This window comes from Haemaphysalis longicornis, unplaced genomic scaffold, assembly GCF_048455015.1.
Source record: "Haemaphysalis longicornis isolate Haplotype H1 unplaced genomic scaffold, Haemaphysalis longicornis Haplotype H1 scaffold_2, whole genome shotgun sequence".
Classification (NCBI taxonomy): domain Eukaryota; kingdom Metazoa; phylum Arthropoda; class Arachnida; order Ixodida; family Ixodidae; genus Haemaphysalis; species Haemaphysalis longicornis.
The window spans coordinates 113,706,748-113,730,389 of NW_027526295.1; the positions used below are offsets into that span (position 1 = coordinate 113,706,748).

At 44.5% G+C, this 23,642-nt stretch overlaps 1 long non-coding RNA gene across 1 annotated transcript in view; it reads left to right on the forward strand.

Annotated features, from left to right (window-relative positions):
• Positions 1 to 248: 248 nt before the first annotated feature.
• The window catches only part of LOC144167304 (uncharacterized), a 26,844-nt gene continuing 3,450 nt past the window's right edge, over positions 249 to 23,642 (forward strand). Inside the window, exons 1-2 of the long non-coding RNA XR_013321939.1 lie at positions 249 to 423; positions 9,054 to 9,233. This is a non-coding gene — a long non-coding RNA (uncharacterized LOC144167304). The remainder of the gene's footprint in view (positions 424 to 9,053; positions 9,234 to 23,642) is intronic.

Genomic DNA, 23,642 nt, shown 5'->3' on the forward strand with positions numbered 1-23,642 from the left:
TCAAGAAATATGAATGCACGGTTTATTTTTGGGGCTTTTGAACTAAAGGTCTTCAACCTGGCTTTTCGCAGTCTTTGCTGTGCAAGTGCATATGACTTTATAAGGCATGTATTCGATCTTTTTGGGTGAATAGAAAACTTTGATATACAATGAAGCCCTACTGAATCAATGACAAAACAATAAAGACGTTTTTAAATATTTATGTGTCTCCTATTAGAAAGGTGCCTTCTTTATTCAGGAAATATCCACCAGCCCAACCTGTTTTCGCCACCTACATAAGGTAGGCGGTTTAAGTAAGATAGAGTTGCAACCAATATAGAGTTGCAGAGAGTGCGCAGAAACTGAGATCAGTGACAACGATGAAGGCAACGTACCTTTTGCTGCTCCTTCTTTGCTTGCCTCTCTTCGTTTGGAGTCGAGGTGGTAAGTTTTGAGTTCTGTGTTGTAGGTCCACTAAAAATCAATTTTCGTTGTTAGGACATTGCGTGTGTTCCACGAATTTCTAATGTTTATACCAAAACAATATATATTCACACATATATATATATATATAGAGAGAGAGAGAGGGAGAGAGAGATATATATATTACAGAGCGTTGTTCTTCTGCATAATGAACCATATTTAAACAATAAAAATCCAGGGTCACTAATCTAGAACCCCTCCTATGTGTCTACAGCGGGAGGTCATTCCGTTTTAAAGATGTCGATAAAGAGGGGAATGCCCAGAGTACAAGAGTAGCTTTTCTTCCCTCCTCGGCTTCGCCCGATGAAGAAAGCGAATTATCATGATTAGCACAAACCCCATTTAGGGGGCGAGTCTATTTCCTTGGAATCTAAATAAAGATGGACGAGGAGCAAAATTTATTCGCAGAATGAAGCATTACAAGAGTGTCGAACCAAGTTTTTGTCAGCACACGAATTATGTGGGTAGCTTTGTTTCGGAGCACAACGTGGGCTGTTCGTATTTCGCAATTTTGAAGCTGATATTTCATGCCGCAATTTCTTGGTTGTTTTACACCAGTTCAAAACAAGGGGGGAGCCTCAACAGGAAGAAAAGGGAGGCGTGACACTCATCCGCACGCTATTCCTGATATCCCCGTGCGCGCTCGTGTGACAGCTGTTCTCTATGTGTCTACGTGTCAGCTACATGTATTCATTTATATTTCAACGTTTATTTTTAGTTGGCCAAAATAAAGCACTGTTATTATTCCTTGCTCAGAAACCTAAACAAATTGGGCCCCTTCAGCAAATAGGATGCGAAGGCTAGGAAACAAAGGAGCTGGTAGTTTTCACAAACTTTAAGTAAGTTTCTTCTAGGACTACCGCCTTTGTAAGAGAAAGGTGGGCAAAAATGGAAGCTTTCTCCTTGAAAACTGGGGTAAACCAAAGTCCACAATCCACCTTCCCATAGACCACAATCTAAACTGCCAAAGTCAGAAGGCAAATTGCACTTAAACAATGCCAACATCCATAGCCAATGACCGCCCTGCAAACTTAAACTAAATGCTGTGCACCTCGAATGGGATGACAGCGCGGTCCTACAGACGCCGATTTGCTAGGGACAAGTACCCAGTTTCGATTTGAAAAACGGGAGGGTATTTTTTTCTCGAGCAGCGCAGTGCCCACCATATCTTGCTGCGTGGTCCCAACACATGCTCCTAGGCTCGTTGCCTCCTCGCTACTTTCTTACAAATTTGTTGGCCTAAAATGTTCCCCCTCTCCATTTCGCCTAGCTGAATTTCCTGTTAACATTTCGCAAGGGCAGTAGGAAGCCTAAACAGCTTGGCCGTTGCAATATTGGCCCTTCTAGCCTTAACATTCAGCTGTAGTGCAGAAAAAGAAAACAATTTTGTTAGCGTTATTGTGAGTGGTGAAGCAATAAGATCAGAATCTTCAGAAATGTTGAGGGTACTAGCATACCATTTTTTGTTGCAGAAATATCAATTCATTTCGCTTAAATATCTGGTTACCCGTCAGAGACAAAAACATACGGGTACACATGACAGGCACTCCACTCACAATTGGAGTTCTTTGAAAGAGAGTATATGCGCTTACGACAGGTAACTTAGTCACGCGCTAAAATAAAAAAATCTATAAATTCCGCACAGTACTGACTACAAATGTTCGAAGTCGCGGTACGATAAGCTCCTTCTGTTACACACTTTTTATTTATCTTTCCTTCCAAGGTGGAAATCTTAGCCCCCTTAGCCCCCTGAAACAAAACGTCGGTGTTGGCGAAGCTCGCTGAACAGCCACATTTGCGGCAGTGCTTAGACCAATGGCAGTGTACATCGCTCCCTGTACTTCCTTGGTGCTCACAGAGCACGCGGTCAGGTCAATGTTGCATATAAAACACCTTAACAGAATACGACATACGCCCCAGTGTGGAACCAAACATTAGCAGAGGTGTGCTTAATATGACAACCTGGTGACCGGGGCCGAACCTCGGCGCTGCATTTATTACAGCGAAAGCTGAACTACGCGATTATATCTCGCAAGTTCATTCATCAAATCGCGAAACCTTGAGGCAGCCGAGCGCAAGTGTGGCTGGTGCGACTTTACGCCACGTGTTCCGCTGCCGGGACGCGTCGCAGCGGCACCGGCTCGGAGCCTCGCTGCTGCGGCATTGCTCACATCGGCTAGGTGTTTGATTCTTCTTCGTAGCCACTTCATCGCCATAGTCTCGGGATGAACGGGGTGCCAGATGGCCCTTCGCTTCAGCGCAGGCGACAAAATTATTTCAATCGTCCAATACCGTAAATTGCACAGAACAGTGTGTGCAAGGCTTTGCGAGAGAAGCAGTGAAGAGCTTTTACTCGCGATAGCTGGGTTTACCAGTGCTAAACCTGATCTATTGTTTTTTTACGGCTGATCACAGGGTTCTCAGCATGTAGGACACGTCACTACGGCGCAAATCTTTGCACGGCTTGCGCAAGAAAATATTCGGCGGTTTCTTGTACGCAGAAAACTCCTCCGACGCACTGCCGTGCGCATGGGGGAAGAAGCAGTTTGCAGAGGAGTTGGAAATACGACGACCGAGATTCGCTGGAATTTTTTATGACGTTCGAGACTCTCGCATCTACCGATAGTGGAAAGTGAAAACACCGCATGGGCTGGTTCAAAAAAGTGTCCAACATAGCACGCGCGCGGCGATCTACTCCGTGGAACACAATGTCAGCGAGTACCACGCGCTGGGGCGGCAGTGCTTTGGACGCGCTAGCATCAACTTGGCAGTGGAAAAGGCCGTAGGGCGTGTTACTTAGAAATGGTTGGGCCATGGGTAACACGTCTAATACCGGCCGCACAACACAGCTTCTCTGGTGAAACACTCATACAGAGTGCATGGGCGCATTTTCTTGTTTGGTCTTTACAGCTTCAAGTTGCACTGGTATTCACTTTTAGTTGCTTCGACAACTTTCTGCGATCCCAGTGATCACCGCTTCAGGTTAACCCGATACTTTGTGTGTCTCAATATACACCGAGAAATTTAATTTTTCCTCATGGTGGGTTGCCAGCGCATTGTAAAGACGCAATGAAGGCTATTCACTACAATGGTACAAAAGCGTTTCAGTGGGTAAAGGTGGAGTCTAACAAATGATTGGTCGACCAGGTGGCATAGCCTTTGAAGATGTGGTCTGCCTGGAATGTGAGTTTTAAATCCAGGAAATTAATCACCCAGTTCATGGACAAATCATGGGTAATGGTAATTCTTGCCTCCGCTGCTCTCAAAGCCTCGAACGCTGTTTACATACAAGCGCTGCATTCGTTTTGGCCGTTAGAAAATAAACTAGCCTGAATAAAAGGAAGCTGGTACGTGCACTCTTTCCATCAACTTGAATGGATCTCTTCAAGGTGGCTAAAATTGTATATCAGTGAGAATTTTGGCTACCCGTAAAGTGCCACACTTTCCAAATTATGATGTTTAGCCATTAAATTATTATGAAAACAAAAACATTCAATCTAGATGAAAAGTCAAACATATCGAAAACCCTTCCACTGATACGCCACAGGTGGTTGCAAACGCAAGCGCATTACTGTCGCCCACGCACGCTCACCGTATAATGAAAATTTAAATAAATTCTACACCTATATTATGAAAGCGAGGCAGTCCTTCAAGTCCTTATTACTGTGAAACGTAATGAGAGCATTTGGACGGGGCATCACAAAGGGTTGACTTGCTTCAAATAAAAAAGTATGCTCGTTGAGCATCTATAAACACACTTTCCAGAGTACTATCGCCGGGAGGGTTTGCATATATTTTGCGTTTTTGAGACCAACGTATCAAGGTAGCGCTTTTTCCGCTTTGTAACGTTTCCCTGTAACTTTTTTCTCATTTGTAAACATTAAAAAGGCGTGAAACCTATTTTTTTCGCAACTTGTGGGAGTCTTAAATTTTGAAGAGTGGCTAGCTCCTTTTTCTGATAGTTCCCGAAGTAAAAACGACGAAACCTCGCTTCTTATTAACCCCGAAAAACTAAGGCTTCTGAACTTACGGTATAGGGTGGGCAAAAAAAAGTTTTCAGCAAGCGGTCCCGCGTACGTCCACAGTAGCAACACCTTCACAAATACAGTGGGTCTGCTCTTCTTCCGGATCCTACCAGGCAGCGTCCTTTCAAAATTTATTATTATTCGATTGCTTCACCAACGGTTCAAATCAATGACTAGACCTTAGGGGGTAATTCGTTCATCTCGGTAGACACCTATCTGCCCTAAAAGTGTTCTCCTTTTAGTCACGGGTAGTAGCTGAAGTCGAGAAACGTTCCACCAGGTTTCCATCAAGGGAATCATCGTTTCTCTTTGCTTCCTGTAGCATAGTCTATGCCACAATGCCCCATACGTGTACACACACGAAGTTCGTAAGCAATCGCAAACACTCCATTGACCACACATGTTGAATTCAACATACGGCAAATAATTCATGCATATCGGATAGGCGGGGGAAGAAAGTCGCATAGCATTTAAACATTTGCAGCGCTAATATATCTTTGCGCCTGCAAGAGCACATTGCACCACATGTGTACTCAATCACTCTCTACATGACATGGTACCCTAAAAAGGACAAACACTTCACAGACGGAAGGGAATGATGATAAAAACCAGACATAAGGGTACCCCCTAAAAAGCGGTGGTGCAGAGCCCCGCCCTACCCATACCTAATATAGGCGCGCCGGGTTTCACGCGATACTTGTTCTGTACTTTTGCCTGCGCGGTGATTGCGAAGATGGAAGCTGAACCGTTTACATTAGCAGCAGCTCTAAAATGCTAATGAGCACAAAAACAGGGATATCCGTTCAACAACTTAAACGATTGCTTTCTCATTTGCTACATTAAAAGGAAGTACGATGCGCTAAAATTTGTGTCTACACAACACTTACCTTCCGCCGGTGCCATGATAGACGTCGGCGAGGCAGGTAATGGTACGTAAAAGTTAGTGAAGCCGCCATTAGCTGCTTGTACGATCAAACACCGAATCAAATTCCCAATTGGTGTGGATGGCGTAACAAGAACACATACAAGGAGATTGAACCGGCAATATTAGGACCGCCATCGAAACATCATGGCCGATTGAACAGTTTTAATGGGTTGGCCAGTTTCAACAAAGGATTAAAACTAACCCACCAAGAGTTCTCGCCCTAGTGGATGTACATATTGTTACCCGTAAACAGACCTTAACAAAACAAAAAGATCACACATCAAAGAGGGGCTGAAGTCAAAGAAGACACGTTTTCGCTATAATCATTATTATAAGCTTTATTGTGTTCACTGCAGAACGTATTCATCTCCCAGGTTCCCACAGCCGTTTCTTCCTTGCAATTCCGTAGACCACATTTTGCTACAACATTTCTGCATCCAAAAATAGAAATATTTATTTACCAAAAAATTACAATAAGGCAGTGGTAGTGGCCATGCCTACTACCGCTGCTCGCACATTTATCTCTTCGCTCGAAAGCTTCTGAAATTTTTTTTCGTACATTTCTATCGCCAATTAAAGTAATCAAAACAAATTGGATATATCATAGGATGAATACACATAGAGAAATGCGGGACAACCCGCAATTTACCAAAAATATTCTACGCGCTACTTCAAGCGCTTTGTTAGAGGAAAATATGCGAAACTCTTTTTAGGCGCCTGCATATGTTACCATCATCGTCGAAAGGCAGATTAATCCTAAATGGTCTCAAAAGAAGTCACCTTGAATGTCCTTAAAATAACTAGGTACAAAACAACAGACATCAACCGCGTTTTCTGCCTTTGGATGGACTTTGTAGAAGGAGTCACAATCTCACAAAATAAAATTCACATCGTTCTGGAAGGAAATATTCATAAAGAATAAGTGGGAGCAGGCAGGCATACGAGAAGTGTGAACCAGCCTAGAGTGGCAGATTTCATGCTCTTCCTTGCAAATAACGGAAGAGGTCAAAGGAATGCTCCTAAACTGTATTTACGAATCCTTGTCGCTCGATTAGATGTTATGTAGAGTAACACAAAACTAATGCTAGGCAGACGTGCAGAAAATGCCCCGTTTTCTCTTCGCAATGAAGTACTTTAAAAGGAGATTGAGCAGAACTATTCTGGGTGAACAAACCACCTGAATGCAAACGAAAGCACAAGAACATTATCAGGTGTATATTTTTTCCTGGGCTCGAGGGCAATTTGTGCTCACCCTGAAGTAATCAACTGTAGGCTACATCTGTGACTAAAGCGAAAAGTAGGTAACCAATGCGTCCTTCCATGAGCAAGTAAAGAATAGAAACGTAAGGAGACAGAAGTAATATTGAAAAAAAAACGTAATATCACTCGATCGAGTCATATAACTTTGAATAACAATATTACCAGTTAGAGAAAGAAAAAGCGCTTGTGTTCAAATTATGCGCAAACTAGGGTGTATGATGTCGTCACTGACTGACGAGGAAAAGAAGCACAGCTGCGCTGGAACTGGCAAACGGAGGGACAGAAGGGCTGTCAAGGGGCTACCAAGGGTGGGAATAGAAGTATACAATGCGGAAGAATCAGTGAACGGAGGATATATTAAAATCTGAAGGCTAACACTTGGTTAGAAAGCGCAGCAAAGGAGTGATGACGCAAAGGATCGGCAAAGGAGAGGCCGATTCTGGTTGGCAATAATGTTTGTGACACCGATTCCCGAAAATGGCCGCCATCCTGCACTGCGAACGTGAATGTCCAGCCAAGCTGCATCATACACCACACATGCTTATGGGGTTATGTTCCATTTTCAGGCTGTTCTGCTTCCTTTAATTTATGTGGTCTACCTATCCAGGCAGTTATAGAATGAATTAAATGCGTTTACGCGCTTTGCACGGCCAACGAGTGATTTGAATTACGTCACATAGACTTTTCAACAGCAGCTGCAGCCTTTACTTTACCAGGAACGAGTTGGAGGGTGTTCGCATTTTTTACAGGACCTTATCATCATTCATGGAGCTCGATGCTTGTAGCGTAGTTGTCTTTACTGAAACTAATACTGATATCTATGCTGCATGGCTGATTATGGTGACGCATGCGCGAGGCGTCTTGGGAGAGAACTGCTGGGTTTTTGTTTGCGACACGAAATCGTCCCACGAGCGAGAGGCTGACAGCTTCGCTGTAAAACGGCATCAGTAACATTCAACAAATACAGAGACTATCCATGCGTTTTATTTGAAGCCGTTACTGCAGTCATTCTTCTCGTACCGGCATAACAAAAACAAAAATAATGATCATTATGACGCCGCAAGCTTTCTGGAAAATAAGTAGAGAGACGTTTCTTACATATATACAGCAGCAACACGTTGACTTGAACCAGAATCCTACCTACAGCTGCTTTGATCTCACCTAACCAGGAGATATTGCTCTCTACAATATTCTCCGATTTATCGCCTGCTCAACAAATACAAACACCCTTTTTTCCGTCGTTCTGTGAATGTTTTTTCCTGTTTCTCTCCTGACATGTAGTGGTAAATAAAGCGCATTCCTTTACTGAGCAGCCACAATATTGAATCTTGTAATTAAGCTGGCATATTTGTCTCCACTTATTTCATTTTTTCCACACACGTGTATCTCGGCTTTTCACGTTTACCTGTAAAATTCTGTGAATTGCATTTCACCTTTTTTTTGCAAGATGTGCATTTCAGTATCCAATAAAAATTATTATGTCTGCTGCCCCTCCTGTTGCGGCCGCCAATAGACTGCAGTAATATTTGTATAGATAAATACGCCATCCTCACAATCCGCCTGGTGGTGTCCACTGCAGGACAAACTCTCTCCTTCGGACATCTAGCCATGTCTATCAATTGCTAGCTGAGCTCATCCATAAATATATCCACACCGTTATTTCACTGCCGTGGTCAATGAGTTTGACGAGTTCTAGCAGACGCCATCCACGAATATATACACACTGTTATTTCCGCGGATCGGTGAAGGTGTTCGACTTTGTGCTAGCATCACCTTTTATGCCTATTCATTTCCAGGGGTGTTATTGTAAAAATTCCCCTTTAAATATCAAAGGCTTCAAGAACAAATCCGTGAATTTTCTTTGCAGCTTTTGTGGGCGAAGTTTGCTACAAACAATAATTTAATATGTAATCGGCTCGAATGGGTATGTCAAATGTGTAAAGTATTGGAGGTGGTAAACAGATTTTACCCCCTAATCTAAATTTGCTCAAAAATGGGGAGCAAGAGTGAAAATTGATTCTTTTTTTCAACCATTGGTACCAATACACATGCAAGAAGACCTGTTGGCCATGCTATCGGGTGTACATAATAATTAGGAATTTCCTTGACACCAATTTAGAGTCGTTATTTGTTTTAGGGATGCAATTTATTTATCGGCAGCTTCACTTTAACCATAGACAGCACCTAGGCGGTGATGATAATGCACTTGTCCCATTTTCTAGCTCTCGGTCCAGAAGCTCCTGATACGACTGCTTAAATCAGTTGGTTAGTCGAGCACTTTGTATATAGAAAGACTTGTATATATGCACTTGTTTTTACAATTTACAACGCTGGTAAAGTCGCGTGCAGCAAAAAATAATTGAATAATTATTTGTTTTCAGGACGTCTTCCCACCCGTCCACGCTGCATGAGACCACTTAAACCTGGACCATGCAGAGCGTTCTTCCGGAAGTGGGGCTACAACCCACGAAAAGGTGTTTGTAGGGAATTTGTTTACGGTGGTTGCATGGGAAACGGCAACAATTTCCCGGATTGTTCAAGCTGTCTGCGCGCATGCACAAGTAAGTGTATAAAAACTACGAAGCACCAATTTTATTACTGAGCTTGTAGCTATTTTTAGGATTGCTTTTCGGTAACACCTGTGCGTCAAATTTGTCCGCTTCCTCCACGAACCATAGGCTTTAGTGACGTCTTTTTCCCCAAAATAGTCTATCGTGGTATGCCATGAAAACCTTTTTAAAGGTTAAACTTCGGAGCAATGGCGGAGCCACCAGCTGTTTTATATGAAACGCTAAGAGCACTGCATTATATATTTTCTTCTCCGGGTGTATAGAACGACACAGTGATGAGCAAGTGCAGTCAACTTAGCCAGGATGTAAGTGTCTGGGAGGAATGTTTGCATATGCGGAAGGCTCTGGGAAAGAACGACGCAGTCGGCTCGCCCGTACGGCTATACTAGCAGCCCGGGAATTCTTTTTACGGGATAGCATCCCCTCTAGCACGACACCATTTTTTAAACTCTACTAATTGAACGAAACTGCCCAAGGGCGTGACACACTGCACCATTTGACCTGGTGAGACTAGCGAGCTACACCTGCATATCATCATCATCTTCTGCTTCATCTTCTTCTTTATTTCTTTAGATGAAAGTGGCGGGACAAAAAGCTGTGAAAACAGCTTGATATGAGCCCCGGCCCCTATCAGTTGACAACATGGCAGCTTACGCATTTTAGTGGCGAAGCATCTTAACGGGACACTGAAGTGAATTTGTCAGGCTCCCGTTTTTGCTTGCACTGCATAAACTGGCTCAAATTAGTGCACTTTTCATGGTTTATCCGGTTGACAAGTCGGTAATTATTTTACAAAGCGCAAAAGAAGAAAAACTACCATTCGCGGTTTTCGGCAGCCGCACCAACTAAAGGCTGTGAAAACGGGAAGAGACGCACCGTGTTTGGACGATGTCCAGGTTAGCATTCAAACAAGTTTCCGTTTCGGTTCTGTAAAACAAACAGCTTGACATCCGACGGCATCGTTTGATGTGCCTTCTCTATATCTCAGTAATCGTCGTACCGCACTTCTGCCATGTTGTCGGCTGTAAAATGCATAAGATAAGCCTCCCAGGACGGCTTGGAATCGTAGCAATCACTATCCGAGGCCTACGCACTGGACGAACGCCCTCCGCGTCCCCGCAGACGCTCAAATGCCATGCGCTTTTCCCCCATGTTTGGAGCTTGCCTCACTCATGCCTGCATCGTAAAAAGCGTGTTTGCAAGGGTCTGTTTATTATGGCCTGTGCCCACTGCCCGCAAGCAGTCGGTGCTTATGGCAGCAGCACGCCAACGAGAACTCGCTAGCACGCCAGTGTCAGCCTGCGCGCGTTCTGTGAACTAGTTCGTGGAAGAGTGAACGTTACGGCCCCAAAAAGGTGAACTCAGAGTAAAAAACATCGGCCCAGAACGAAAAACTTTACCTATAAAAAAAGCATGTACCCAGGGGGACTCGAACTCGTGACTTGCAAAACCCTTGCAATAACATACCTAGCGCTCCAGACCACTCGGCCCAGGCGAGCGCCGCTGACCTTGTAAATATGAGGGATGTAATGTATAAACAGTTCAAACTTTTATTTAGTTTTAGCATTTAAAGTAGCTTAGGTGACTGTTGTGTTGCGCTCGTGCAGTAAGCGTCCCCCGAGTTTGCACAATATCTCACGTCTAGCAATTGCATTTCTTAGACGGAAAAGCGTTCGCAGATGCGTAGTCGAGCGGCTGACCGCTTTTCTTGTTCGTCGAGGGCAAAAACGTGCTTCCTGCACCCTATTTTTACGCTGTACGGTAAAACTATAAGTTAAATTTATTTCCTTAGTACCTATATTGCAATTACCTATAATGTACCTTAGTACATATAAGTATACCTATATAGTACCTATATGTACCTTAGTACCTATAATGCGAAGGCAAGATAACCGCTGGTCATTAAAGGTAACAGAATGGATCCCTAAAGAAGGCAAGCATTGCAGGGGGCGGCAGAAAGTTAGATGGGAAGATGAGATTAAGAAGTTTGCGGTTATAAATTGGTCACAGTTGGCCCAGGACCGGAGGTAATTGGAGAATAATGGGAGAGGCCTTTGCCCTGCAGTGGGCGCAGAGAGGCTTATGATGATGATGATGATGACCTATATTGACTTTGCTGACTTTCTCCCGCCTTCAAGTGGCCTTATATTTTCCTACTGATGTACCAGACAGCGTAAGCGTCGCATGTACGCTTGTGCAGCGCTTGTGTGAAGCGACCTTGACTTGGCGCTAGATGCAGTGTACAAACCAACAAACTAAAGAAAGGCACAGTCTTTCATTCATAAACATGTCCTAGCTTCGTTTCAACTGAGCGAACGAATTGCGACGACCCATCCGCGGCCGGCGGATGAAACGCTGGGCCGACTGACTCGGTCGGAAGGCCGGTGAGCCTTGCAGTAGCGCACCCAATTGCCACCTTATCTCCTTCTGACGTCAGACGAAAACGCCACAGAAAATGGGCGAGGGTACAGAGAGGAGGAAAGCATTTTCGAATCCATTTTTCTACTAAATAAATTCGCGTAAACACGCTCAGAGTGGTGAAAACAGGCCTAGGGACTCCGGAATACAATTTGCGCACGTAATCCCGCAATGTTTTCAAATCCCTTCAGTGTCCCTTTAAGGGCGAGGCTTGTCCAGCGTCCGTCCTCGCCTCATCAACATCACCACCACAAGAATACCTACGCCCACTGCAGGGCCAATGTCTCTGCCATTATTCTCCATTTACCCCGGTCCTGTGCTAACTGCGACCAATTTTTCCCGCAAACTTCTTCATCTCATCTTCCAATCAAACTTTCTCTCATGATTATCCAGTGCAAACTAAACGGGCTGAGAGAGGAGTACACAACACGAGTGCTACTCACAATTGAAGTTTTATTGAAAACAAGGAAAACATGTAAAGAGTTGAGCCTGCGCACTAACCACACCCGTGACGTAGACCACGCGGTAAACACAATCTCCACAACACAGATAACTGAAGCTCAAGTACTATGAGATACGCAACTTCAATATCCCGCAGTGACACGGAGGACGACCTAGTGCAAATGTCAGAATTGTTTTAAAGCGAAGCTTTTTACCTCTACCCCTCAAGGGTTCTTTCTCGACCGTTAGTGTCAACAGAAAACTTTCGCGAACAATTAAAAGAATTTTATGGCACCGCCAGGAATCAAACCTGAAACTAATAGAGCAACAAAGCGAGAGCCCGTTGTCTTACCGATTTAGCTAGTAGCTCACGTGGAGACGGGGAAAATAGGGGGTTGACTCACCAAGCACATCGACGGGTTTACCTCCTGAATGGTCGCTGAATGCCACGTCAGAGCGTCACGCGATCTCTCGCGCCACTGTGCGCTCCGCCCACAACAGGTCTAGCAGCCCTTTGTGCGCCTTGCGTGTGTGCAAGGAGTTACAAAAATTAAAGGAAACCCACACAAACGCATGCCATTTCACTTCCAGTGCTCCAATGTGCTAACATCTGTAGCCGCCAGTGTACATGTAAAAAATCACAGCTCCTGGTCGCCCGCCCTCACGCCAAACGATACATCAAAGAACACATTGAAGTAGTCCTTGATGGCCAGGCCATCACTTCAAGCCCCAGCATCAAGAACCTGGGACTACATCTTCTGGCCAACACAAAGGCTGACGTATCTTTGCTGCACCTCAAACACAGCATCAATTAAATCATACACATGATCAGGCGAGTTGTCACCAAAAAGCGAGGCATCAAGGAATCGACACCCTTTGATTATTTCAAGCTTTTGTCCTCGCGAGAATCACTTCCGTCAGCCCCCTGTATTCTTTTCGGCAAGGAGGACATAGAGATGCTTGCAATATTCATACAAAGGCGGTCCAGCAGGCCATTCATCTTCTCATGAGTGCGTACACAGGGAGGCTGCATAGCACAGGGCTCCACAACACGGTGGAAGAGCTGATAGAAGGCCATCTTACCAGAATCTGTGAATGAACAGAACTGCGGCGGGTCACCGCACCCTTCGCCAAAATGGCTGGACAGCGCAGAATATCACTCCGGTTGCTGTACTCCTGGACTCTTGGCGACGAGACCAATACGAACCCCTCACACGACGAGGGTGGCCGGCAAGCACGGGCTCCAGTGCAAAACACCACCCTCGGTTGAGATCATGCAGTTATCTTTACAAACGCGTCTCAACATCAAGGGCAGCATCAAGCCATCATCGTGACTACCTCCAGAACCAACCTCGTTGCTTGTGCCTTACTCAAGACCGAACACATTACAGCAGGAGAAGAGGCAGCCATCGCCTTTGCTCTCACTCAACCAGGGGTTCGTAAGGTAGTCACCGATTCCCAACAAGCCTACCCGACCTGCACTGCGTGTGCTAAAAAACCACTCCCTAAATAGTTCTATTCAGCTCATCTGGACAACCCCTCACCCTTCCATGGAGGGCAACGAATACGCCTACCAAGCCAGCACTTTTGCCCCCCGTGCTATGGAGCTGCACTAGGACAGTCACCCACTTGTCTCATTCAGGGACATAACCCAGCGTCATTGCATTTAGAAACAGACCCTACCTTCGCGTTACCTCGACCTTTCCAGAGAAAAACAAATTACCCTATGGCCCATACAATCCATTCTCCGTCCCTCACCGGACGCGTCCTCACCTAATGCACCCGAATCGTTACGACCCTGAATGTAAGTTTTGCTCAGAAGTAGGAAAACTCCGCCACATAACCTGGGGGTACGGGTTTAGCCCTGAGCACCCTCCTATCTTTCCGTCAACTACCCTACACGAGCACTTGAAGATACTGCCATCCAGCCCCTGTCTGCATACCCAGCTTCATCTGGTGGACAGAGCACAGGCGCCGCGGACTGCACATGGGCTCCAATGAAGAAGGAATCACTCCCCCGGGCTGCACTCTGGCCAGTTCCTAAATCTGAATAGAAGTATTTCCTCCTTCTCCTCGCCCTCCTCCACCTTCTCTGCAGCCGATTTCGTCACCTCCGCCCGCGGCGGCGTAGACAGAGAAGTGTGATCGTCTAACTCCGGGTTTGAGCTTCCTTTTGTTTTATAAAAAAGGGGTATTCTGAAGTGCTACACCATTACAACTCAACCAACCGCCGTTCATGAACAATGCATTGATTTAACCAAACCAATAATATCTCTTTGAAGTAATAAAGGGTGTGATTAAGTGCATTTACCTTATCTCTGGTTTCACTATTTGTAGAGCGACGTGAGTGAATTTAAGTGACGTCGCATGGGTAATTATTGAGGGTGCCGTTTACGGCTTCTCAGTCCAATCAAATTCACAGGGTTGATTGGCGCGAATTTTTTTGTCAGGAAGGCTTTCCAAATTTCCCTACTGCGCGTGTCATTGTGTGCAAACAGAAAACTTCTATGGTTAAACTTAGGGCAACAACAATGCTTAGAGCAATACCACGAAAGGTGGGACGTGGGTGTGCCATTTAACGCGTTCTGATGTTGCGAATAATGCACCACCCCGTCTGTCCAATAGTATATATCTTATAGCACGACAAGGGCATGCAGTACATAACGTTGGTTTTGCATTCAACAAACTGTGGCGGCTGTTTTACACCGCAGCCCTTTTTGTGTGAATTCCCTCTTTTTTTGCTGTTTTCTAAATCTCTGTCGATCACTGGACAAAGCTTTGCTAACTTACTTTTTGCGGAAGAAACCACGTGCACTTTGAACCTGCCAGCTATCTGTTTCAGCCTTTGCGAAATTGCGTGTATATAAGAGATAACAGCAAAATGCTGTAGTTTTCTCTTTGCCTGCCTTGACCTTTCGGAACTTTTTAAAATTTTGAGACACCTTTCTTAGCCGCCGAAACAAGTGCATGTTCCCGGAATCCTGCCTCTTTTGGTCTGGTAACTTTAATCTGGTAACTGGTAACTTGGCTAAGAAAGTTTTCTCAAAATAAAAAAAAATATTCCGGAAGGTCAAGCAGGCAAAGGGAAAACTACAGCGTTCGGCTGTTATCAGGTACATGCGCGCAGTTTCGCACAGGGTGAAAAAGATAGCTGCCAGGTTCAACGTGGGTGTGGTTTTTTTTTCCAAAACAATTAGTAAGAAAAGCATTTTCCCGCGATCGACAGGGAGTAGACAACAGCAAGGAAACAGGGTCTTCGCACAAAGAGGGCTGTGGTGTAAAACACCAGTCACAGTTTTTGGAATACAAACCTAACGTTGTGTACTGCATCCCCTAGTCGTGTGATAAGATATATAATGGACAGACGGGACGGTGCATTATTGAGCGCCTGCGGGAATATCGCAACACGTTCTAGGGCACACCGACGTCCCACCTTTTGTCGTATTGCTTAAAGCGTGGTTGTTACCCGTAGTTTAACCATACAAGTTTTCTGTTTGCACACAATTACACGCGCACGATGAAAATTTAGGAAACCTTCTTGGTTAAAAAGAAATATGACACGTAAATTAGCTCGCCCTCAGTGTCACTGCGGGATATTGAAGTTGCTTATCTCAACGCTACTTGAGCTTCTGTTATCGGTGTTGTGGAGATTGTGTTTATGGCGTGGTGTACTTCAACGGCTATGGTTATTGCACAGGCTAAACTCTTCATATGTTTCCCTTTTTTTCAATAAAAGTTCAGTTCTTAGTAGCGCTCGTGTTGTGTACTCCTCTCTTGCCCCGTTTAGCTGGCGCTGGTTAATCACGACCGTATACCAACTAGCCCAGTTTTCAACCTTGCTAACTTTCTGTCGCCCTCTGCCCCGCCTGCCTTCTCTAGGGATCAACTCTGTTACCCTTAATGACCAACTGTTATCTTGCCTTCGCATAACATGCCCTGCCCACGTCCATTTCTTCTTCTTAATTTCTACTATAATTTCCTTAACACGCGTTTGTTCCCTGATCCACTCCGCTGTCTTCTTGTCCCTTAATGTTACACCCATCATCTACCACTCCATTGCCCGCTGAGGGGTCCTGAATTTAAGGTGAACACTTTTAGTGAGCCTCCAGGTTTCTGCCCCGTAGGTGAGTACCGGTAAGATGCAGCTGTCATACACTTTCTTCTTCAGGGACAATGCTAGGCTGTCATTCATTTTCTGAGAATGCCTGCCGAATGCGCTCAAGCATATTCTTACCCTTCGAATTATCTCTGCCTCATGTTTGAGAACACTGTTCACAACTTGGCTAAGTAGATATATTTGCTTACCACTTCTACTGGTCGCTACCTATCTCAAATCGGTGTGCTGTCCCGAGTTTATTGATCATTATTTTTGCTTTCGGCATACTAATTTTCAGGCCGAAAGTTCTACTCTGTTTGCCCAGTGCGGTTAGCATGCTTTGCGATTCGTCCTCCAAGTTACTTAGCAAGGATACGTCATCAGCAAATCAGATTACTGAGGTATTCTCCATTAACCTTTCCTCCCACCTGTTCCCAATAAAAAGTTTTGAATACTTCTTTTAAACATGCTATGAATGAAATTGGCGAGATTGTGTCTCCTTGTCTCACGCCCTTCCTTATAGGTATTTTACTGCTCTCCTTATGGAGTATCATGGTAGCTGTAGTCCACTGTAAATACCGTCTAGTCTTTCTAGATAATGCTCGTCTACAGCCTGGTTCCAGAATGCCTGAATGACCGCTGCGGTTCCGACCGAATGAAATGCTTCCTTATAATCTATGAAGGCTATATATGGGGTTCGCTATACCTCACGCACTTCTCTATCACCTGATTGGTCGTGTGAATATGGTCCATTGTTGAATAGCTTTTACGAAACCCTGCTTGTTCTCGGTTGACTGCAATCTAAGGTGGCAGAAATTCTGTTAGCGATTACCTTGGTACGTGCCTTGTATACGACTGACGGTAAGCTGATCAGGCTGTGATTTTTCAAGTCCTTCATCTCACCTTTCTTATGCATTAGGATGATGTTCACGTACTTCGAAGATTCTGTTACACTCGCAGTCATTAGGCATTGCGTGTACAGGTTTGGCAGTTTTACTATTACAATTTGCCCACCATATTTCAGGAGGTCTGCTGTTCTCTGATCTTCACCAGGTGCTTTGCCCCCTTTCAATTCTTTCAAAGCCTTCCTTGCTTTATCTTGTCCTCTGATAGACTCTCTTTAAGCGGTGCTCACGGCATAGTACCGTGTAAATCGAAACATCTGTGAACAAAAGGTTCACAAAAAGGTAAGAAGAACAAAATAGAAGGTTCACAAAGGTTAGAAAGAGAGAGAGCGAGAGAGTGCTTCCGAGAGAGCCGTGCTGCGCATGCGCGAGGAGCATTGGATTGGATTGGATGAAATTGCATTTGGATTGGATTGGACTGGCTTGAATTTGATTTTATTGAAATGGATATAATTAGATTGGTTTGTAATAAATTGATTTGCATTGTATCGTGTTCGATTGGATATCGTTTCGCAGCAGTAGCACTCTCACGGGCGGTTTACGGTAAGGGCGGTCCCCAGTGCTTCGCCCACTCGTCTTGATTCCCTTCGTGGCGATGCGTGAATTTCTTTTAAAGTTAAACAAACATCTACGGAAAGTATTTAAACACATGACATTGAGGGAAACCTGGCAGAAAATCATAATAACTGCTAATAATTATACAAAGAATAGGCGGCCCAGCGAGAATATAACTACACGAAAAAGTGTTTGCAAAAGTCAGTTCGTGTATGATGTGCATGTTGCTCAACGAGCAACCTAATTGCATTAATGCTTTTTCTAAACGGGTCAAATTTGTCTTTGGGCAATTTATTTAACAAAACTGGCAAGGCATAGTACTTTCGAAGTGTTGGTAATATCAAGATTTTTATGCCATGTTTGTCGATTTTCGGGATTCTCTCTTAGTTGGATAAAGCTACTATAAAGTTATTATTTCATTATGCGTAACGTTTGTGTATTAGTAGAGGTGTTTCGTATGAAGAAAAGACAGGAAGAATGTTATATTTCGAGTGGCGATCACGAGTGGGATGTACGAAATGTACGTTGGCAATGTATCCAATAGCCTTTTTTTGAAAAATTGGTATTCCTAACTTTATAACTTGCCGCAGTGCACTGCACAATACTGCAATATTGAATAAGTGAATGAACTTATGAATAATAGAATAATACTTTGATCTGCGTGGGAACAATGTTTCTCAATCACGCAATAAAACAAATTGATTATGAAATTCTGGAACAGAAGTATTGTTTGTTTTTCCCATTTTATATTGCTTTAAAAAATTACACTTAGGGATTTTGTTTATTACACAACGTCGACTTCTTTTAAGCCAAGGTAGAACCAAATTGACCGTGACAGTGTTTTGTTTGTTGTTGTACCAATACAATTTTGGCAATGTAATTGTGATTTGACTCATTTGAATTTATTGGAACGACTGAGCGAAACTATGATCCTCGAAATCTACCCCAGAGCCGTCATTTTCGCGTTCTGGCTCTGCACGCCATATTTTCACGGGTGTCCTTTGGATCCTCATTTCTCAAGTAATTCAATGCATAGAACAACCACACACTGTATAAGATGACAAAGATCATCATCATCTAATGCCTAGTATGTATTTCGGCCCAACATTTCCTCAAAGCCTCCTTCTGCCTGGAACCACGGTGTAACGGCAAATCACAATGGCGGTTGAGTCACAAACCGATACTTTTACTTACCTGTAATTGCATTGAATATTTGAATAGAATGTTCGTGTGTCGCGCATGAATAATGGAGCCTTTATGCAATGGGTACGTTTATATAGTTTTTAGTTTGTAGTGACAAATAAATACCACTTCATGAATCACTTTTATTTAGACATTCTTTAAGCAGTATTGGTAACCTTTAAGCGACATAAAAAGACCCTTTACAGGTTTCTATGGCGACGTGCCAGCTGCGACGATTCCCTGAAGATTTAATTGCGCCAAAGTATAGGTCTGCGCTGAAACATTTACTGGCAGAGTGCCCTTTACACCCATTGCTGCCTAGCCGGAGCCGGAGAATGCTTTGAATCTTCAAGGCTCGCACACATCAGAACGGTGCCGGCTCACTTATTATTTGCGACTCAAATGCAGAGACTAAAATTTAGTGATGCGCATAGAGAAATTTGTGCGGGGCAAGGTACACGCAGCAAATAAAAGCAGGCTATTAAACCGCCTAATGAAGCAAGTGTAACATTTTAAAATGGCTACAATCAGCAGCTTCACTTATTCCCTTTTGTATCATGCAACCTCATCTAAAATTTGCTTGGTGCACATACCTCTAACGAAGCGGAAGCGAGAAAAACTCATTTAGAAATGTGCTGCTATTGAGGTGTTTTAACGAAAAGTAGAAGAAAGAAATGGCTGGCGATTACGATATTCCCTATTGCGATATTTCCACGCACCTGTTTAGCTGTTTTGAATGTGAAAAATATGTTTAGGCAAAGAATTTCTGATGGACATGTTTGTAAGGTTACAGAAAACTTGCATTCGCAGTGGCTGACGAAGCGCATGCATCGTTTGCGTGACTTATGGGTCAGCAATCGGGGTTTTGGCGTGGGAGGTGCTGAGCTCCCACGCTCCCAGCTGAGTGGTTGCAACGGCTGATGAAGCTCCCTACCGGTTGCCTTCCTCGCAGTTCAGCACTCACTCTTGATGGCTGCAGTGCGCTGAGGAAGCATTCACTCGTGCGTTTTCTCGACGGCAGCTATGGTGAGCCTCTGCGTTGGCAGCGCGAAGTGCGTCTCAGGGAGGAACTGCAAACCGCGTCTTAGGAAGCATGCGCACATCATCGCCATGCGTACACTCCCCTTATGCTTTCGCCACGCGTCGCGCAGTCGAGCGTCTTGTGCGGGCACAGAGTACTGCCCTCTGTGCCCCCCCCCCCCCCCAAACACACTTTCCGAGAAGCGGCTCGCGCCGCCACTGCAAACCGCCCTCTCTTGAAATTTTGCGACAGTCTCCTCCTTTGCTTTCTTTCACTATTCCGTCGTGCTGTCGTTTACTCAGTTACTACGATGACAACGACGGCGCTCAGCCCAGGAACGGGCATCAAATGACTCGGCCCTAAAAGGCACAAACTTGCAACGACAGAGGTAGGTGGAGATCTGCAACTAACACACAGAACTGGGAAGGCGATGTCAGTGCAACCATGACCAGTTGCCTCCATGAATTCTCCAGGCGCATTAACAAACGTTTTTACGTCAGGACTGATCACTACTGCAAAAGGTTGACAGCCGAACATTTCAACCGGACGAGAGGCTCGCAAACCCACTCGCACCCTAAAATGTTCAGCTTGTGGTTATAATAAATTCTCTTTAGAACCTTCAGCTCATAATAGTGGCGAAATTGTGGGCCAAGGATGGGCTTCAAAAGCATTTATCACATCCTTAAAGCGTTGCTGTGAAAATGCCTGATAAAATTCGGGTGCTTGCTCGACCATCCTGCGCCTCCGCGTGTGGGACGGGGTGAAACAGAGCGGAAGCACCGACTGGGGCGGGTGGCTAGCCCCACCTGCCCTCACTGCCAAGCGCCCGTGCAGTCCCTGCCGCATGTACTGTGCGAGTGACTCAAGTTTGCTGCAGGGTGGGCGTAGTTTCTGGCAGTGCTACGAGGAGTGTGGTCGCTTGAGGGACTGCTTTAGCCCCCAGGCAGTGCAAGGGAGCGGGACAAACTGCTCGAGGCCCTGGATACATGCCTGGGTGCTTCGGGGCTCCACAGCACACTCCGCTACGAAATCATGTAACCGTCCAGGTTGTAAGATAGCTGGTGCAGGCGCAGCTTTCCTGCGTGTATATATTTGTGTGTCCGTGTGTATGTGTGCAGGTGTCTTTTCTGCTACACCATTGTGTCCTATACCTTCATGTTTATTCATGTCTAGTGTTCATATGTATTTGTCCTTTGCTCTTGTTTAACTCCTCGTTTTTTGTTCTTTTATTTTTTCACCTATTCGTTGTATATATGTTCCTTCTTAATCTTGCCTATGTGTTTTTTGTGATTGGTGTCAGCCCTCTACCCCATCCACCTATTCCTTTGTACTCTTTCCTCCCTATCCCAGCTCCCCTACTCCAGCCGGCGTTCTGCTGTCCGCCCCTAGGCGGGACACTCTACACCTGCTGGTGGACCTTCCTTTCCTTCTATAGTTCAATAAATACATACATACATAGTTCACATTGCTGTCATTACTGTACGTTAAGGTACACGATATTTACACCATATTTTGTTACGGTCGTTAGTCGCCGTTAACCAAATTACGTTTCAGTGGCTGTCAGGCCACTGTGGTATTTTGAGAAACAGGTCCTCGCACAGGACTACAAATGCATCATGTGTGGAAAGAATTGCTTGGGTTTGGGCGAGTTGGTTTTCCATATCGACTTGAAATTTCAGCTTGAATAAAAAAAAGATAGGACTTAGGAAGGACCCAACAAGGACACAGCACTGTGTCCATGTTTCCTTCCTAAGCCCTATCGTTTTTTTGTTCAAGCTGAAATTTCAAGTCGGTGTGGAAAGAGCTCACCAAGCTTAATGCCAGAGATCTGTCCAACCCAGTTGTTTTAGCAGAACTCATATACCTCGCTTCATACCGTGGAACCACCCCACTATTTTCTGTACAACACGCAATAAACGTGCCACAAAAATTCCCAAGCGGATATAAATTTTATACTACCACCTACATCTCCACCCGGAGCTCAACAAGCAGTAACTGTTTCAATAAGCCAGGTCCACGAGAACGTACGGCAAAAACTGCGCATTGTAGGACATGGAGCACTTCTTACTATAATATCCCGCTTATATAGAAGGCAAGTTCCACCGAGGAGAAAAAAATGAATGCCTGTGGGCCGGACACGTAATAATAAACGTACTTCTCGACCCGTTGCCCTCTCCATAGTCTCAACGCAAGGACTATGGGCATTGAAGTGTCGAGAAGGCTTTGGCCTAACTGAAATATGTATGATTACTTCAGCAATGTTTAAAATTTTGTTTCATACTACCCTGACCAACTGGATCTTTCTATCCTTGTCTGCGTTCATCCCACATTTTCCCCGTATTCTTTATTTCCCTGTAACTACCTTCTCTCTATCATTCCCTCTCAATACATCCAGCAGTTTTGATAGTTTTCGTAGTTTCACAGCGGTTTTGGTGAACAACAAACATGTAAGCTTACTCTTACACTAAAGGACCTTTCCTTTCTCTCTCAGCTTTAAGATAAGTACGTCAACCAAACAAAACTGACCTCCATTCACGCTTTAAGCTTTAACATCTTGGTGCAGCCGAACGTTTACTACCGTGCCCAACAGTTCTGTGAGCTCGTACGACCATTTATCTTAGGATTTTATTTATGTCAATGCAGCTCGAAGTAAGAAATTTGTTCGCTTTAAAAAATTTTCTATAAAACGGACGCTTAAATATTGCACCTGGAGGATACACCAATACATCAGAGGTCGGCAAACTCACTCATGAGTCCACTCACTCAGACTCATTTGGACTCAAACTCACGCGTGAGTTTGAGTTTGAGTGAGCGCGAGGCTAGTGTGGCATGGTGAGTTTGAGCTTGAGTGAGTTTGAGCCGAGTGATCACGACTGAGTTTGAGTCCGATTGAGTTTGAGTCCATTTTGAGTTCTGAGTACATTTTGAGTTTGAGTCCATTTTGAGTTCTGAGTACATTTTGAGTTTGAGTCCATTTTGAGTTCTGAGTACATTTTGAGTTTGAGTCCATTTTGAGTTCTGAGTACATTTTGAGTTTGAGTCCATTTTGAGTTCTGAGTACAATTTGAGTTTGAGTCCATTTTGAGTTCTGAGTACACTTTGAGTTTGAGTCCATTTTGAGTTCTGAGTACATTTTGAGTTTGATTCCATTTTGAGTTTGAGTTCATTTTGAGTTCTGAGTACAATTTGAGTTTGAGCTCATTTTGAGTTCTGAGTACATTTTGAGTTTGAGTCCATTTTGAGTTTGAGTCCATTTTGAGTTCCGAGTACATTTTGAGTTTGAGTCCATTTTGAGTTCTGAGTACATTTTGAGTTTGAGCACATTTTGAGTTTGATTACATATTGAGTTTTGAGTACATTTTGAGTTCTGAGTAAATAGGAGTCTTAAGTCCATTTGGAGTTTGAGTACATATGAGTAGCCTAGCAGGCAGCTATGGTTGGCTGTTAAGTTTCATGCGTCACTTTGGGCTCGGAATTCAAGTTACCTGCGGGTATGGCACCAATCGCGATCTGCATGATCGGTTGGGAGGGAGGTGGTGTCTGATTTTTTTTAGTTTCTTGTTGAATTTTTATGGCCATAAGCACTTGCTGTATCCTAATTTTCGCGGCTGGGCGCGTGAGTGATAATTGACTGGTGAGGTCATAAAAAAGGGTTGTCTTAACTTTTCCTCCTGACGGATCCACTAAGAGCGTGGGAAAGGGTGGTGGGAAAGCACACGGCGGCGCTGGCGTGCTGGTTGTTCGCCTGCTACTGTTAACGGCTTGATATACTAGGGGTCACA